Here is a 17,994-nt window from a genome sequence, read left to right on the forward strand (position 1 = left end):
CCAATTAGGAAGCAATATATATATATAATATCCAAAATGCAGTAAAGAAAGCTAATAAGATGTAGTGTATAAATGGAGATTTTGAACCCTAGACTTCGATCCCCAGAAGTCCTTGGTGTTTCCCAGAATTCCCTATAATCTCACCTGAGTCCCCAGGTTGGCGAGATCACAATTGGTATTTAACTGGCAGTAATGTCTCCCTCCTCTGCCATTGCAATGATGTAGGAAGTTAGTGGTAAGCTAAGCGCGAAGGTTCTGAATTGGCTAATCAGCCATGGCCATGTGATTTTTATTTTGTATCTTTTTTATTCCTTGATTTCTAATAATATTTTTTAAACATTATTTTATTTGGTCATTTCCAAACAAAGATCATTTTATTTTCTTCCCCCCCCTCCCACCACCTCTCCCATAGCCAATGCATGATTCCACTGGGTATCACATGTGTTAAAAATATAATATTTTTATTATTAGAGATATAATTTAATTTTTACAGTAGCGAACCTAATCACTAAGTTATTATTTCTGAGAAAGTAAAAATCTATGATAGAAAGAAGGGCATGGATGATAAACAGATAGAGAGAGTATACACTATGCACTTACTATTTCTCAGCTATGATGCTGAGCACTAGAGATACCAATATGAGTAAGCAAAGAGTCCCTGCCCTCAAGAAATCCATATTCTAATGAGCAAAGACAACATATACAAAGGGGAAATGGAAAATGAGAGTAAAGGTCTACTTGTGGTGCCATGGTGCAGCAATGGTCAGCAAACAACATGAAGTTTTAGGTCTAGGGAAGATATGGCAAAAGCTCATTTGTAAGTAAGTAAGGTGACTCAGAAAGAGAGTCCAGGGTTGAATGAGGGCAAGTGAGGATGATGGCCAGAGTATAGACAGAATAATGAGGAGATGGGGCAGCTAAGTGATGCAGTGAAGAGTATCGAACCCAGAATCAAGAAGACTCCTCTTCCTGAGTTCAAATCTGGCCTCAGACACTGCCAGCTGTGTAACCCTGGGCAAGTCATGTAAGCTTGTTTGCCTCAGTTCCTCGTTTGTAAAATGAGCTGGAGAAGGAAAGAGCAAACCATTCCAGTATCTTTGCCTAGAAAACGTCATGAAGAATCACACACAACTGAAAAATAAGTGAACAACGATAGCAACGGTGAGGAGCTGACCAGGGAGTGGCATAGAGGTTCAGGGTAAGAGAAGAAAGCAAATGGGGTGAGATTGGGAAAGGTCTTGCTCATTACAAAAGAACAAGGGCATTTCTGCAATCTGGAAGCTATTAATAGACTACAAAAATGTGAGGGAAGTAAAATTTTCCAAGGGGCTTAAAGAATGAAGACAATATAGAGTCCTTAAAGCAGGAACCAGAATGAGCAATGAAATCTCCTAGCACTGTCTAACCCTAGGCTACTTCAGCACAAGCCACCTGACCTTGATAAGAGTAGGAAAAATAGCTTAGTCTTCAAAACTCCTACTAGGACATGGCACCCCACATCATTCCTCCTCACCCTTCACTATGACTTCCTCTCCTGTTCTCTTAGGAGGCATGCTAGTACATACAGTCAAAAACATGCTAGATATGGAATCAGAGAATCTGGGTTCAAATCTCAGCTCTGCTAAATACATTTGAGACCTGGGGCAATTTCCTTCACTTCTGGGTCTCAGCTTCCTAATCTGAAAAATGAAGAGTTTGGATTAGATGATCTTGAAGGTCCCTTCCAATTCTAAATCTATGATTCAATGGTCTTCTCTTATAATCTTCCCAATGTTCATTTCCAAAGAATCTGCCACTATATACCTGCAATCTGAGTATATGCTAAATCTGCATCATCAATTACTATGGCATTTATACAAATTTAAGACATTGTGTTTATTAAATTGTATCTTGTTCAGTTTGCCCCAAATGTTCAAGCCTGTCAATTTTTTAAAAAATCCTTTTTCTCTCATCTATGGTGTTAGTTTTGCGTCATGATGATAAGCAAGTTACCTTGGCCTTTATACCATTTGTTGATTAAAAAAAAAAAGTTAAACAGCACAGGGCTGAGCACAGATTTTGAAGAATCTTCTTTGAAACTGATATCGAATTGTCAACGACAAGGTCTCTTGCAATGCATCCTTCTAGGCCAGCCCTTGCCAACAGGCCAACAGGCCACCCAGACTGGAGCTCAGGACCTCACATTTACTCCATGCCCCTTCCACCCAGGAGGTGATGATCAAATCAACCTCACAGCTAGAAGTTGGGGCACAATTGCCTCTACTAACAAGGGAGAAAGAGTAAACCCATTGCCTTAGATCTCCATAACTAGGAAGCAGCTGAGACATAGATCTCTTGCCATCTGGACACCTGGACCAGTCCCTTACCATCAAATTGGCCCAGAGACCAGAGACTTGGCCACTACATTTTCCCATCCAGAGGGCAATAATCAAGTCAACAACCAAGCTGGAGGATGTCCAGTCAAGACAGAAGTGTGAACAGTCACAGAGGAGTTCAGTTCTCACAATGTCCTCTAGCAAAGATCTGAACAAAGAACTATACCACCATTCATCAGGAAATTCAAAGAAAAACTACAGTATCTTCACCAAGCTGAGGACTCCCCCCCCAAAAAAAAAAGATAATCAGAAATGTATGAGCTTTGAGAAAGGAATTCAACTAGAAAAGTACAAATGCAGGTAAAATAAAGCAAAACAAAAATACAAGTTGACCCAAATGACTCAGAGATATTCCAGGGAGCCCTCAAGTATGCACTGATTTCTACCTGAGGATAGGAAGGCCAGTATGCTCAGGCAAGGAAGATCTAAGATAATCTGAAACTGGCAGGGCTCCCATTTCTCTGTTCTTAGATGAAATATTTAGAAGCTAGAATCATTGAATCTGGGATGTGAAATTCCTAATGAATATCAACTCAAAATTATTGAGTAAAATATTAGACTGATGAGTATAGCAATACATTTAAGAGATCATATCCTTAAGAGAAAAAAAAAAGATCATACACTATCACTAGGCTCATATTTATGTTAAAATTCAGCTATGATTCAGTATTAGAAAAGTTTAAAACATCATAGATAATATTCATGACAAAAGAATGAGTCACATGATTTTATTAATAAATGAAAATAGGGCTTTTGACAAAATATAATAACCATTTGTCAAAAAGAATAAAAAGTATAGGAATAAATGGACCTTTCTTTAACATAGTAAAATATTATCTATAACCAAGAGCCAATATTATACTTAATGGAGAAATTTCCAATAAATTTAGTGAACAATACAAAGATAACCATGATCTTCACTATTATTTAACAAAATGTTAGAAATGCTAGCTACAGCAATAAAATTTTTAAAAAGACACTGAAGAAAGAAGCATAAAAAAGGCAAAACAAAATAATGGTTTCTGAAGGTTACATGTTGGTCACTTGAGAGAATCCTAGAGATTCAACTAAAAATTAATTAAAACAATTTCAGCAAAGTAGCAGGATATAAAAAGAACAGCAAAACCCTCGGCTTTCTAGATGCTGAAAACAAACCCCTACAAGAAAAAGAAGAAAGAGAAGTTCCATTCAAATTCTTCTTTTCTTTCTGATTCTTTTTGTGGTAACAAAGAACTGGAAATTGAGAGGATGCCTATCAGTCTGCCATTGGCAGAACAAGTTATGGGACAGGAATGAGATGTAATGTTTTGTGCTTTAAGAAATGATTAGGGAGGGGGCAGTTGAATAGCTCAGTGGATTGAGAGCCAGGCCTAGAGATGGGAGGTCCTAGGTTCAAATCTGGCCTCAGACACTTCCCAGCTGTGTAACCCTGGGCAAGTCACTTGACCCCCACTGCCTAGCCCTTACCACTCTTCTGCCTTGGAACCAATACACAGTATTGACTGCAAGACGGAAGGTAAGGGTTTAAAAAAAAAAAAAGAAGTGATTAGGGAGAGATGGGAGTCAGCTAGGTGGCATGGTGGATGAGGTCCTGGGTTCAAATTTGACCTCAGGCATTTCCAAGCCATGTAACCCTGGGCAAGTCATTTAACCCCCATTGTCTAGCCTTTACCATTCTTCTGCCTCAGAACCAATACACAATTATGATTCTAAGACAGAAGGTGAGGGATTTTTTTAAAATAAAAAGAAATAAAGAAGTGATGAGGGGATGATTTCAGAAAAAACATACAAAGTGAAGTGAGCAGAACCAGATCATTGTACACAGTAATAGCAATATTGTGACACTGATCACTATGAAAGACTTAGCTTCTCTGATCGATACAAAGATCCAAGGCAATTCTGAAGGGCTCACAATGAAAAATGCTGTCCAGAGAGAACTCATGAACTTTAAGTACAAATTGTAGCATACTTTTTCCCCCTTATTTTTCTTGCTTTTTTTTTGTAACATAGCTAATATGTAAATATGTTTTGTATGACTTCATATGCATAATTGATATCATATTGCTTCTCTTCTCAGTGGGTGGGGGTAGAGCTGGAAAGAAGGAGCAACGCTGGAACTCGATTTAAAAAAAATGAATGTTAATAAATAAAAGTAGCTTAAAAAATAACTGCAGAATATAAAATATTTGGAAGCCCACCATCAATATAACCTCAAAGTACTCTTTACAAAAATAAAGACAGAGTTTTTAAAAATTGAAGAGATATTAATTTTCCCTGCTTGGGATATATGCTTTCTTCTGAGGACTGCTTTTGTTGCATGCATCCCATAAGTTTAGCTTTCTTTTCTCATTCTTTTCATTTTAAACATAATTATTACTGTTTCATTGATTTGTTCATTGACTCACTTATTAAGAATGTGATTATTTAGTCTTCATTTAAAGGTCTACATCTTTTGTTCACATTTCCTTTATTTTTCATGTAAAGGATATGTTCTTATTCTTGGCTTTCTACATTTGTTTATGATTCCTCTCTGTTCTAACACAAAATAAGTTTTCCTAAAGGCATTTTGGGATCCTAAGAAATAATATATCCTCTGATTCCTAATCATAAGTCACCAGAGGACAGTCCAAACTTACTTTTTATATAATTCATTAATTTTATTTCTACTTGTTTTTTTTTTACTTCTCTGAATTATCCAGCTCCAAGAGAATATAAAAATCTCCACCTATTATTTATTGTTACTAGCAATTATTTAGACAAGTCTATTTTTGCAATTCATCTAGTTTTTCTTTTAATCGTTTAGTCATTCTCTCATGTGAGGCATATCCACTTCATATCATTATTTATTTTTCATTTCCTACTGTGCTTTCATGCATAATAGAGTTTCCCATTGTCTGACATTGCTTATTTTTATTGTTACTTTATCTGAGATCATGATTGCAACTTCTGTGTATGAAAGAAGAGTGAGATATAGCCCGAAGAGTCCTGAATTTGGCATCAGAAGATCTGGTTTTGACTTCTGGCTAAGATATGTAGCTATTTGTGTGATAGTGGGTCTCACCTTCTATAAATTGAGAGGTTAGATTAGATGATTTCTAAGATCCTTTCTATGTCCTATAGATCCTGTTGGAGAAAGTTCTTCTTGCCTGGTATAGGTTATACTTTCAGCTTTATTTCCTCTGATATACAAATCATAGAATCTCCAGAGCTGGAAGGAAATCATATATAATTTATTCCTTTCCTACCCAGAAATACCCTCTACAACATTCCCAGCAAATACTATTTATACATTTTTGCTCATAGACCTCTGTGAAGGACAGCATTGCCTCTCAAGGAAGACCATTCCATTTCCCATAGTTTTAATGATTACAAAGTTTTTCTTTATGTTGAGAAAATATCCTAGTAATATTTTGTGTGGGACCACACAATAAAAATAATAGTCTCCTTATTTTCCTAGATAATAATCCTTTAAAATATTTGAAGAGTTGTCAGACCTTTCTAAAGTTTTCTCTTCTCCAGGTTAACCATTTCCATTTATTTTAACTAATATTCACATGACTTGGTCTCCAGGCTCCAACCATTCTGACTGACTTTTTTTGTGTACTCTTCAGAGTATCAATGTCGGGTCTACAACCACACACAAAATTCCAGTGTTACCTAATCAAAGCACAAGTCATGTCCTTTCTTCTCTACACTGTGCCTTTCTATGCAACTTAAGGTCACATTAATTTGTTCAACTGCCATGTTACACTTTTACAAGATGAGTTTACCATCTACTAAAAACCCCATGTTTTTTACACAAACTATTACATAGCCTACCACTCCTGCCTTCTAGTTATAAAGTTGGCATTTTGAACCTTGGTGTAAGACTCTTACATTTGTATTATTTAATTATATCCTAAAGCTGTAGTCTTTGGAAATGTTTTAGGGTGCTAATTCCAGCATCTGAAGTGTTAACTAAACCTCTTAGATTTGTGTCATTTGCACACTTGAAAATTAAGCAGCATCAGGACATAAAGACAGATTCTCTAGGGCATTCCACACCACTCTGTCCATATCCAAATCTATTCATTCTTTGGATCCTATCATTCAACAAATTCTTGAATTCCCTAAATGCAGTATATTTTAATATATTATTTTTATTGACTTGTTTTCACCTCCATAATATCTGAATATATTCCCCTTGATTCACAAGACATCCCTTGTAACAAAGATTAGAAAAAGAAATAAGAAAAATAAAGTTCCACAAAATCAATCAATACATCACTCATATCTACTAGTAAATACAATAGCATGTACCCCAAAATGCCCACAAAGAGGAAAGGGAGATAAAATTTAATTCTCCAGAAGCAAACTTGAACATTATTAATTACACAGCATTCGATTTCAATATTTTTGAAATCTTTGTACATTGTTTTCCTGGTTCTGCTTACTTCATTATGCATCAGTCCTTGAAATCTTCCCATTTTTCTGAATTCTTCATTCTTGTTATTTCTTATATAGCAGCAATATATTATTACAATTATATAAATTCCCTTTGATCCTGTAATACTACTACTGGGTCTATATCCCAAAGAGAATTAAAAAAAAAGGGAAAGGACCTACTTGTACAAAAATATTTATGGCAGCTCTTTTTGTAATGGCAAACTAGAAATTGAGGGGATACCCCTCAATTGGGGAATGGCTGAACAAATCATGGTACATGTTAGTGATGGAATACTATTGTGCTATAAGAAATAATGAGCAAGATAATTTTTTTAAAAAGCTGGAAATATCTGCATGAACTGGTGCTGAGTGAAATAAGCAGAACTGGGAAAACACTGTATACAGTAACAGCAGAATTGTATGATGATCAACTGTGAAACTTGGCTGATCTTAGAAATGCAATGATCTTGAACATTATTATAACAGGGAATGCTATCCACTTCCAGAAAAAAAAAAAACTGTTGAACTTGGATGGATGTGGATCAATGTATACAATCTTTCACATCAGTATATTTATGGTTTTATTTGGGGGGTTTGGTTTTTTTGAGTGTGCTCTTACAACAATGACCAATATGGAACTGTGTTTTGCATGATAAAACAAAATTAAAGATAAAAAATTTTAATGAATAGCAAACGCTTGGCTGGCACCTAAATATTGTCTATAACATTCTTTTGATCTATCATAGAAGTAACCTGTCAAAAAAAAATTAGTGAGAAGAGCCTGGCATGACCAGTTCTTAATGAAGCCATGCTAAAACTTAGTAATCAGCATCTATTTTCTCTTTAAAATTATGTGCAAAACATCCCTTCATAATATGTTCTAGAATTTTGCCAATGGTCAAAATTGTGCTCACTAACTTTTATTTTGCAGATGCCACCCTTTTAGGTCCATTTCCCCTTGCTAGTCCTAGATTACTTCCTCTATTCTCCCTCATCTTTCAAAGACAATACATGATAGCCTAGCAATCATACCTGCTTATTCTCTCAGTAACCTAGGCCTATGGACTTGAAATAATCGATGACAGTTGAGTATGCCACTACTTTCCTAATTTCACTTGAGTTTCAGTTCCCTACTAATCATTTTCATTCTATCTTCTCAAGTACAAAAAATTTTTGACAGAGAAAACAAAGTACAGATGAGACCAACCCACTATCCAAAAAAACCTTTTGGGTTATCCTTAGCTTACTTGCCAATCTTCATTGATTCTGAGCTCCTGACACTATTTCTAGAGGATCATACTGTCTTTACAATCAGTCTCAGTTGGCTTTCTTTGCTTCCACATCTTCTAGACATCTTTTTTTTTTTGTCAATTTACCTTGGTTAAGGAGGTAGATCCCTGGGCATTCACATTGGTCTCTTTAAAAACTTTTCCTTTTCTTACCCATTGGAATTGCTTTTTTTTTTGGTAATTTCAGAATTATTTTATTAAGATGGAATTCTCATTTTTCCTGGTTTGCCTTATTCCATGGGATCCTACCTTCATTTTCTCTGATCCCTTTGAAATGTATTTCCCTCCCAAATCTAGGGTACAAATCAGATGTCTCCCAGCTTCCCTCTCCTCTACCACAAATTCTAGAAAGTGGTCACTTTTTATGAATTCCTATCGTTTCTACTCCAGCAATCACTTCCTTCTTGTGAAACAAAATCGAATCTATAATAGTAGACTCTTCTACATTTTAAGTAATAAAATTATCACTAATGAAAATAAAATAATTGTCTGTTGCTTTGCTTTTGTCAGAAAGAATTCTAGCTGATGTTTGGATGAGTGAAATGTTCATCCCCATTAAGGGTTGTATAAAAGGGATAATGACTTTACTGAAATAGCAGAAATGGCAACATAATACTCCCAGTTTGTGCCCTCTTTCTCTCCATCAGTGTTGTTGTTGCCCCTTGCAGGATTATTCCAGCTCTTTGGGTCCAGATGAATTGACAAGGACAACAAGAGAAGTGAATGCATTTATTCCCCAAGCTTAGAAAAATATAATAGGAAGTTTTGTTACCATAGAGTGGCATAGTGCCTACCTCAAAGACAGGGAAGTAGATTCAGAAAATTATCCAACCTAACTGATATAGGAGGAGTGCAGACCGTCTATGGAGAAAAGTGAGGCAGAGTTTCATAGTAAGTGCCCAAAGAACCTTTTTGAACACCAAGTCAGCAGAGCTTTAGAGCAGGTAGGAAGAAAGCAAACTAAAAAGTGAGATTGAATAGCCCATAGGCTTCTGGAAGTTCTGAACCTTAAGGGACCCTTAGCAGAAGCAGCAGAAAGAAACAGTTGAAAGGAGCTTCATGAGAGGACAATAAAGAAGCCTGAGAGGACAACAATGAAGCAGATGATAGGGATGCTATCTGTGATCGACATCAGTCAAGGCAAAGAGGAAAACCAGTGAGAGCTGATTTGGCATATTATTCCCTGGTGAGCTGCTCCAGTAACAATTTAAAGCAGTCTTCCCTTTAGTTTTTTTCAGGATTATAATGACATCCATCCTGCTTTCCCAACACTGTAAGGATTCATTTAATTTTTCCTCACTGGCACAGAATTCTGTAGGAGAAATTGTTCATCACTAGTTTATGAGAATTTAAGAATACTTTTATTGCATAGATGTTCTTGTTAATTATGTTTTGCAAATATAATTCCATGTAATTAAAATTATTTGATTTCTTCATCTTCTTACACATTAATGCCCTCCATGTGCTCTATAGACCAGCCATACTGGCCTATTTGCAGTTTCTCACACACATTATACTCCATCTCCAATTGCACTGGCTGTCTTCCATGTCTGGAATGTTTTCCATCCTCAACTCTGTCTCTTAGGGTCCCTCAATTTCTTTAAGACTGAGCTCAAGTGCAACATTCTGCAAGAAAGCTTTCTCATATTCCATATTCCACACAACTATTAGATTAATTTTCTTGAAGTCCCGTCTGATCATGTCATTAACCTTTTTCAAAAAACTCCATGATCCCCTGTTACCTCCAGGATTAAATATAAAATTTTCTGTTTGGCATTCAAAGCCCTTCATAGGTCCCACCATAGCCCCCCTTTTTACATGGTACACACACAAACATACTCTACAGTCCAGTAACACTGACTTCCTTGTTTTTCCTTAACAAGACAGTCGATCTTTTGATTCCATATTTTTTTTTTACCAGCTATCCCCATGCCTGAAAATTTCTCTTACTCATCTCCACCTCCTGGCTTCTTTCAAGTCCCAAATGAAATCTCACCTTCTACAAGAAATCTTTCCTAGTCCATCTTGTTGGCAGTGCTTTCCCTTTGTTAAAGTGTCTTCAGCATATTCTGTATGTATCTTCTTTGTACATAGTTGCTTTTAAATTGTCTTCCCCTTTAGACTGCGAACTCCTTGAGAGCAGGGACTATCTTGTGTCTTTCTTTGTAGCCTCAGTTCTTAGCACAGTGCCTGATATATAGTAGATGCTTAATAAATGAGCAGGCCGCATGCCAACTCTTATTGACGGACTGATTCAGCTACTAATACTTTCCCCCTCTAAGGCTACCTTCTGTCTACTCTGCATGTATCTTATATCTCTATGCTGTTCTCCTCTGGTTTCTGGAATTCCTCACATGAACATATCTTCTTAATTGCATGAGGAACTCATCTCTGTCCCTTTTCATATGTCTTATTCCCTCTAAATAAGAGGGAATTGTATATTGCTCCACAGTCATTTTAAGCATGAGTCCCATCCAGGAGCCCAGATTGAATTAATTTACAAAAGTCAATTGCTACATTTTCAGTGTGATAATTTATACCTCATAAACTGGCAAATATTAAAAATCAGGACTGAATTTATTGTTTTGATAACTGTCTAGACATAAGAAATTGATAGAGGTGTTAATAATGCATATTAAATTTAAAAGTTACTCATAAGCCCTTTTTTATGGAGAATTCAATGGATTGAGAGCCAGGTCCAGAGATGGGAGGTCTTGGGTTCAAATATGATAAAAGAAGGAAAGGAAGGAAGGAAGGAAGGAAGGAAGGAAGGAAGGAAGGAAGGAAGGAAGGAAGGAAGGAAGGAAGGAAGGAAGGAAGGAAGGAAGGAAGGAAGGAAGGAAGGAAGGAAGGAAGGAAGAAGGAAGGAAGGAAGGAAGGAAGGAAGGAAGGAAGCAAGGAAGCAAGGAAGCAAGGAAGGAAGCAAGGAAGGAAGCAAGGAAGGAAGCAAGGAAGGAAAGAAGGGAGATACCTTCACATCATGCTCATTTTTTAGTGTGCTTGCTTTCAATTTGATTCAGTATAGGACTGAGCATCCTGATGCATAGAGATGAGAGATAAATAGAATTAAAAGGTTATGAAAATATTTAATGAGAATAGAATGTGTTTCCTCTAAGATTACAACAAAAATATTTTAAGTTCATTGATGGAAAATCAATTTAGGGTTTCTTATTAATGAAGAGAAAAATTGCCTTATCTTGCATTGGGTTTTCCTAATATAGAAGTATTTATATAGCACTTTTAAGGTTTGTAAAGTGCTTTACAAATATTAGCTCATTTTATCCTAAAAATGATCCTGGAAAGTAGGTGCAATTATTATTTCTGTTTTGCAGGTGAGGAAATTAAGGCAGCCTAAGGTCAAGTAACTTGATCATGCCAGCAAATATCTGTAAGAAATTAAATTTAAGTTTTTATGCTAATATGAGAATTCTAAAGTAATATTATGGTTGCTTGAAGCCTGGAGGGCATAATTGGGTGACTAGTTTCAAAATCCCCTTCACATGAAGATCAGCAGAGGATTAAAAAGAGAAGTTAGTTCCAAATAACTAATAAGAGAAAAAGAAATCACAATAATTCTAAGGGTTCACTAAATACCCAGCAAACTGACAAAGATCACTCAAGATGGGAATAGTGAATGTCGGTGGGTCTATGGAAAGTTAAAACTAATGCACTGTTTTTGAAACTGTGAGTTAGTCCAACAGTTATAGAAATTATTTTGGAATGATGCTAAGAAATGCCCAACCCCTTGGACCCAGAGGTTCCTCTGCTAGACATATACCCCAACAAGGTCAATGATAAAGAAGAAAAAGTTCCCATGTACACCAAAACTTCTGGTAGTAGCAAAGATGTTTTTTGGCTGGAGAATGAATAAACAAATTGTGGCATGCGAATGTAATGGACAATATGATACTACAAGAAACCAACGGTGATTACAAAGAAGCTTAGGAAGAACTGGCACAAAGTGAAGTAAATAGAACCAAAAACATATATATATATATACACAATGAATACAATAATGGAAATGGCAAGACCACTAGCAACATCAAAAAATCAAAACTGATGACCAAGGTTGGTCTCCAAGATGGAATATAAGAAAATACTCTCCCTACATCTTCATAGAGATTTTGAACAGTGAATATGCCAGACTTTTTTTAATGTGTTGGTGAATATTGCTGATTTTTAAAAAACCCTTACCTTCTGTCTCAGAATCAGTACTGTGTATTGGTTCCAAGGCAGAAGAGTAGTAAAATCTAGGCAGTGGGGGTTAAATGACTTGCCCAGGGTCATACATCTAGGAAGTATCTGAGGCTAGAGCTAAAGTGTTTTTTAAGGGATGTCTCTCTGTGAGTAATGGTAGTCTTGTAAGCCAGGAGTCTTGGTGGTATCTTCAGCAAGAGTTCTGTAAGGATAATTTTAATGTTTTAACTTAAATCTAAATGACTGGTCGCCAGGGAAAATTCCCAAATAATAAAATACCCAAGTCAGCTGGGAATTATGGAGATTTTAATTCATATATAGAGAGAAGGAATTAAAGAAAAGAGAGGAGTGGGGGAGAGAGAGAATTAATTTAAACTGCTCTGGCTCAGGCTGAGCCAGGCAGTAGTTAAAGGCCTTGGCCAAAGTGGCCTACCTGAGCCTAAAGGTAAGGGAGTCAGTCGTATCACTCACCACGAGACTGTCTCCAAGCTGGCTTCTAGTCCTCCACTGAACTCAATCTCCTGAACTGAATTCAGAATCCAATTCCACTCTGAATTGAATTGCCTCAACTGACTTTTTACCTCTCCTCTTTAAGAAATTTTCTCTTATGTCACCTCTCCTAAATTTTTATGTCTACCAATCACAGTAGACGCTTTTTTCCAGGACTGCCCATTCTTAGTTCTCACCACTCTTTGGTTCTCACCTTCTCTGGTTAGATTATATCTTCTGAGGTACTTCACATTTCTTTGTTAAGCTTACCTTTTGTGAGTTACTTGACCTTTTTGTGATTAATTTAACCTTTACAGTTACTTAACACCCTTTTGTATTAGATCTAAAAATAGACTTAGTTTAAGATTCTAGCTTCACTATAAGGTATGAGTTAAGTACCTTCATTCTTCAATTAGGAGTTTACAACTTTATCTTCCCCTAAAGTATGTCTAAGTATGGGTGGAGTAATGTAAAGTTCCCAAGACATTCCTGATTCTTGTTAGATCAAGTATCTCCACTGTTACAATAAGGGAATATTTAAATCAAATCTTCTAAAGTACAGTCTGAGTAGTTTTTAAGATTCATAGTTCCACCAATGCAACCTCCTCCAGGAAAGGAAGGTCTCTCAGGAACCAATCTATCCAGAAGCCAGGAAAGGAAGGCCAGCTACTCACCCAGCAAGCTGATGCAGGATCCAAGGAAAGAGTCTCCTCCTTCAGTCCAATTAACTGTCCCAGAGCCTGCAAAAATGAACTCCAAAGGAGAAGTCCTTTGGACAGGATGTCACTTCCTGTCTCTTCCCCACTTTACGGGAACCAATGGTAGTCATTCAATTTGCCTAGTATGGCCCAGAGGTGGGGCAGTGGCATCTGGAGTTGTCACCCACTCTAGAAAGTGACTTGTGAACTCTCATACTTAGTGACTGGTAAAGTACTAAGTAAGGGTACTTGAATTTTTGATTGATTAACTTAAAAGTTGCTGATTGATAGACAAGGAGAGTTTGATTCACTCTTCACATATCTGAAGATTAATTTGAATTCAAATTTTCCTTACTCTAAGACCAGAACTCTCCTATCAATTTTTACCATCTAGCTGGCCTCAATAAGGAAGGGATTTCCTATCCAAATTTAATTACTTTCCTTTTAGTTGGTAGAAATGCTGTCCCTTCAAATTTACAAAGAGCTAAATCAATTGTACAAAAAATCAAGCCATTCTCCAATTGACAAATGGGCAAGGGACATGAACAGGCAGTTCTCAGCCAAAGAAATCAAAACTATTAATAAGCACATGAGAAAGTGTTCTAAATCTCTTATAATCAGAGAGATGCAAATCAAAACAACTCTGAGGTGTCACCTCATACCTAGAAGATTGGCTAACATGACAGCAAAGGAAAGTAATGAATGCTGGAGGGGATGTGGCAGGACATTAATGCACTGCTGGTGGAGTTGTGAATTGATCCAACCATTCTGGAGGGCAATTTGGAACTATGCCCAAAGGGCAATAAAAGACTATCTGCCCTTTGATCCAGCCATAGCACTGCTGAGTTTGTACCCCAAAGAGATAATAAGGAAAAAGACTTGTACAAGAATATTCATAGCTGCACTCTTTGTGGTGGCCAAAAATTGGAAAACGAGGGGATGCCCTTCGATTAGAGAATGGCTGAACAAATTGTGGTATATGTAGGTGATGGAATACTATTGTGCTAAAAGGAATAATAAAGTGGAGGAATTCCATGGGAACTGGAACAACCTCCAGGAAGTGATGCAGAGTGAGAGGAGCAGAACCAGGAAATCATTATACACAGAGACTGTGGTACAATCGAAGGTAATGGACTTCTCCATTAGGGACAATGCAATGTCCCTGAACAATCTGCAGGGTTCTAAAAAACACTATCCACAAGCAGAGAATAAACTGTGGGAGTAAAAACACTGAGGAAAAGCAACTGCTTGACTACAGGGGTGGAGGGGATATGACTGAGGAGAGACTCTAAATGAACACTCTAGAGCAAATACCAACAACATGGAAATGGGTTCAAATCAAGGACACATGTGATACCCAGTGGAATCATGTGCCAGCTATGGGAGAGGTGGGGGGGGGGGGGGGGAGGAAAAGAAAATGATTTTTATTTCCAATGAATAATGTTTGGAAATGACCAAATAAAATAATGTTTAAAAAATGCTGTCCTTTATAATTTTACAGCTGACCTAATGTCTTTTCTATGATAAATCATAGCCCTTGCCCTCAAAGGAATTTAAAACCTAGAAACAATAGTGCAAAATTCAGTGCTGTATTTGGGGAATTTATGTCACCTCTTTTAATTGCTAATTTTGAATCCCCATTGCCTTCTGCACTTTCAGGAAGCAAGATCCTCAATCATGTTTCTTATTAGTGACTCAAACTGCCACTATGCCAGGAATGCTCCCCTTTAGGGGTTCATTCCATGGGGGCTCTTGATGAGGGCTTTATTTATAGTAGTCTACTCAAACTTTTCTCTGGGGATGGTCAGCTTGCTCAACAGGCAATTGGCAGTCTCATTTCAATGTTGCAATGAAAACAATAGTCACTTACAGCTATTGTTAATAAGGAGACCTCAAATAGAACCCAATAACCTCTTCTTACTTCTTTCATCTTCCCTCACTGATTGGATTTTCAGCACCTCCTTCTGACTTCTCCGTCCCTACAGACACTCTCCAGCCTTTCCAGTCTTCCTCTTTTGGAAGATGGCAATAGCTCACTCAGTTGCCTTTGATTGTAAATTAACAGCTTCCTGCCAAAGCCCCAGTACAAACAGAACATAACCACAACAATTTTGTGAGGTAAGTAGTGTAAATATTATTAGTGCCATTTTACAAATGGAGAAATTGGGACTGTTTGGTTCCAGAGAAGTTAAATGTCAGAGCCTAGGAAGCCTGGGTTTACTCATTTTTATGTACTCCTTTTATCTACTACTATACCACAAAGGTCAAGTGTCTTCATTTTGCAAATAAGAAAACTAAGGCCCAGAGAGTTACAGTGATTTTCCCTGGGTCTCACAGTAGTAGTAAGTAGCAAAACTGGAATTTGAACCATATCCCCAGATTCTAAAGCCAATCCTCTTCTTCTATTATGCTGAAATGCTCTGAGCTGTGAACAGTGCCCCTCTCAGGGAAGATTATAAGAAAAGTCAAAGTAGCTTCTTTTCACCAACTGTTGGGAACCCCTAGGCTAGCTCAAGTAAACTCCTTAAGAGTAAGGATTCATTCAGTCTTTGTATTTATATTGCCACAGCCTGGCACATAGTAATTATTAAAAAGCATAATAATAAATAGTTGTGAATTGATTGATTGCTAGCTAGCATTCAGACACATTCAAAGTTCAATGAGGGGACATAAATAAATTTCCCAAATGGATGCAAAAAATACTAGATTTTAAGTTCCCCTGAGGTCGATGATTGTGTTTGAAAATATGAAAGGCAGAAAACTAGGTATGAGAACTGAGTTCTTGTCCTATCTCTGTGTGATTTGGGGGGAAGTCACTTAAGTTCTTAGAGCCTTGGGAAGAAGGCGAGAAGGGAACAAGCATTTATATAGTATCTACTATATGCCAGCCACTATACTAAGTGCTTTACAAATATTATGTCATTTGATCCTTACAACTACCCTGCGAGAAAGGTGCTATTATTATTTCCATTCTATAGTTAAGAAAACTGAGGGCTCAGTGGATTGAAAGCCAGGAAAATTGAGGCGCACAGCTTAAGTGACTTGGCTAGGGTCAAAAAGTTAGTGAGTGTCTGAAGCCAGATTTTTAACTTAGGTCTTTCTGACTCCAGATCCAGTGCTCTACTGTACCACTACCTGCCTTCCACATTGCAAAATCATAGAATCTCAGAATTGGAACAGACTTCAAATATCATCTGATTTAGTCCCTACCTGCATAGGAAACCCCTTTATAATGTTACTCAAAACCAACCAGTAGGCCCTTGCCAGAACTCCAAAGGAACTAAAATACATCCCAGGTACACAGTTCTTCTCTCAAGTAAAGGGCAGTAGAGCCAATTGCTATTTGATTACAGCAATCATAGTGTTAGATGGGTCACACATGACAAGTGGAAACCATATGCTCTTACCTGTACTTTTTTTAACTTTTATTTTCTGTCTTAGAACAATATTTTGTACTACTTCATAGCCATAAGGATTTATGAAAACTGACCCTGGGCAAGTCACTTAACCCCCATTACCTCGCCCTTACTGCTCTTCTGCCTAAGAACCAATACACAGTATTGATTCTGAGATAGAAGGTAAGGGTTTAAAAAAGACAAAGCTTCTATGCTACTCTAAAACATTGGTGTGGTCAATCTGTCATTTAACCAGTTCCAATTCACAGATAAATAGTCAAAAGTAAGACTTGTCTCCGAATCTATACAATGGCTAGGAAATGTAAAATTGGACTTGAACTCTGGACTTCAATCCCCACAATTCCTTGCTCCACTTCCCCAGAATGCTTTGTAATCTCACCTGGGCCAAGATTGAGAAAGTATTTAACCTGATTGCAAAAGCTTTTAGTGCTTTTGGACTTCCGTTTTGGAGCAGAGGCGTCTCTTCCATGATGTGAGGTTATTTTGTCTAGGCCTCTGGCCTAGGCACATGTTTCTTACTTGTATATTCTTTAATCTTTAACCTTTAATAAACCTCTAAAAAATATAATACTCCTTGCAGAGAGAAACTAATTTCTACCTGCCTCAGTCTCCCCAATATTCCCTAATTTTAATCTTTACAGTTTTGGTGACCACTAGATTGGATGAGAACTTCTCAAATTTTTTAGCCTAGATAATGATTTTTTTAAAGCCACGGTTCTCCAAGATGCTCTTTAGAAAACCATCTTGATCAGCTCCTGCCTGCCCTCTCCGGCTCCTGCTTCTACTCCTGGCCTCTCACCTGGCCCGACCCACCCCGGCAGTCTGTCTCTCACCCATGTGGCCTCTGACCCAGAGGGCTCATCACCCCAGTCCTAGACCCACGAGTGTTACCCCAGCTGGCTCATCAGCCAGATCCTTGGAGCAGATTGCTGAGGACTCATTGCGACCAGCTGGTAACAGTATTGGCCATGTGGGCGGAGGGGAGAGAAGAGAGGGAAAGGAGAATGGGTAATTTTCCCTTAGGCTAAGCCTCCAAGTGGATGGGGGTATTGGCCCCAGGGGTATCAGAGCAGGGGAGAGAGAAAAGGGAGAGGAGAAGAAACAG

The 17,994-nt window shown here is 37.5% G+C and overlaps 1 long non-coding RNA gene across 1 annotated transcript in view; it reads left to right on the forward strand.

The window, feature by feature from the left end:
• LOC103095995 (uncharacterized) overlaps positions 1–17,683 on the forward strand; it is a 53,081-nt gene extending 35,398 nt beyond the window's left edge. The window contains exon 3 of the long non-coding RNA XR_472702.2: positions 15,459–17,683. This is a non-coding gene — a long non-coding RNA (uncharacterized LOC103095995). The remainder of the gene's footprint in view (positions 1–15,458) is intronic.
• Positions 17,684–17,994: the final 311 nt, after the last annotated feature.

Source organism: Monodelphis domestica, chromosome 5 (genome assembly GCF_027887165.1).
Source record: "Monodelphis domestica isolate mMonDom1 chromosome 5, mMonDom1.pri, whole genome shotgun sequence".
Taxonomy (NCBI): domain Eukaryota; kingdom Metazoa; phylum Chordata; class Mammalia; order Didelphimorphia; family Didelphidae; genus Monodelphis; species Monodelphis domestica.